A 1,712-nucleotide genomic window follows, 5' to 3' on the forward strand; every position below is an offset into this window, starting at 1 on the left:
GGAGAGGAGGGGACACTAGGGAGAGGAGGGGACATTAGGAGAGGAGGGGACATTAGGGAGAGGAGGGGACATTAGGAGAGGAGGGGACACTGGGCACAGAGGGCGGCTGGAGGTGAAGAAGTCACGGGCTCTCTGACCAGCAGCTGGCAGCTGTGGGAAGGGTCTGGAACCACAGAAGCAGCTGAAGTTGTGAATGTGCCCAAATACCTCATTTTTATAAGCTTTTAGTTAGAAATATAATTCTGAATTACAATAACGTACGCGCAGAATTAGGAGATCAAATCTTTGATAACATAATCGTGACCCTGGAAAAGAACGATCTGTTCCCAGGAGCCTCTTGGTGAAGCCGGAGGGTGAAGGGGCGTGACGTGCAATTTGCTCTCACAGCTCAGAATAAACCCGCATTACACGTGCGTGAGTGTAGCTATCTGGCCACGTATGCACACACATGCAGAGAGAATGAAGTGAGGCAACTGTAATGAATCATCCGCTGGGCACTGGGTGAGCGGGAGTGTGGCGTCTCCTGGACTAATCGTACAACAGGGATCTTGGGGTTATTTCAAAGGACCAAGGTACAAGAAAATCAGCCTTTAACTGGAAGCTTCCTCCAGAGCTGAGCCCGTGCCCAGCACCCACCTGGGCCTGCCCGCCCCTCAGCCCGCATTTCCCAGTGGTGTGCTCACCGAGGGAGGGTTCCTACGCAACCATGGCGATGCCCATGTGTCCTAACAGTGACTTCACAAGGCGGACGATAGGAGGATGCAGATGTCTGGCAGCTATGTAAGATCTAAGGGCTCCAATGATGGGAACTACGGGGACCTTCTGGCACACGGGTTCAGACAGGGAAGCCCCTGCCACTGTGTCTTTACAGAACTGTTTCGAGGACTATAACGTGGAGAAATGTTCAGATACAATGAGCAACCGCAGGCACCAGGGTGGGCAGGATCACACTGTAACGACACCAAAATGGGCCTGAAGGCCAGCCGGTGCCCTCTTGGTGCTATAGTGACACCTACAAGGTCTCTCCACTGGTGTAGAAGCTGCCAGGCCTATGCACTCTGCTCTGTGCCCATGACAAGGGGCAGGGGGCAGGGGGCAAGGGAACACATCCCGCCAGCGGGCTCTAGTGCAGAAGCAGGCAGGTGTGGACAGAGCACGTGCATGACGCACTTCTCTTCCTTGAGAGCTGACAGGGTGGGGACAAAAAAAGGGATTTTTTAAAATCCTTACCAGAGAATATTTTCCCATTGATTTTGAGAGTGGAAAGGAGGGGAGAGGGGGAGAGAGAGAAAGAGAGGAGAGGGATCGATGTGAGAGACACATCGATTGGTTGCTTCCTGCACACACCCCAGCCCTAGTCAGGGTTGGGGATCGAACCTGCAACCCAGGTATGTACCGACTGGAATCGAACCCGAGACCCTCCAGTCCACAGGCTGATACTCTAACTGCTGAGCACACCGGCCAGGGCTAGCTGGGAAAATTTTTAAAGCAATCAGGGCTCAACAGAAAATGAGAAAATATCACCTTTGTGTCATTGGCTTTGGTAATAAAAGAAACGAAAGAAAGAAAAGAAAGGGAGGAAGGGAGGAAGGAAGGGGGGAGAGAGAGAGAGAGAGAGAGAGAGAGAGAGAGAGAGAGGGAAAGAAAGAAAGAGAAGGGAGGGAGGGAGGGAGGGAGGAGAAAGAAAAGGAAAAAGACCCCAAAACAGTATT

At 52.2% G+C, this 1,712-nt stretch overlaps 1 protein-coding gene across 1 annotated transcript in view; it reads right to left on the reverse strand.

The window, feature by feature from the left end:
* The window catches only part of SPPL2B (signal peptide peptidase like 2B), a 15,667-nt gene that overhangs the window by 5,130 nt on the left and 8,825 nt on the right, over positions 1 to 1,712 (reverse strand).

Source organism: Myotis brandtii, unplaced genomic scaffold (genome assembly GCF_000412655.1).
Source record: "Myotis brandtii unplaced genomic scaffold, ASM41265v1 scaffold122, whole genome shotgun sequence".
Lineage (NCBI taxonomy): Eukaryota > Metazoa > Chordata > Mammalia > Chiroptera > Vespertilionidae > Myotis > Myotis brandtii.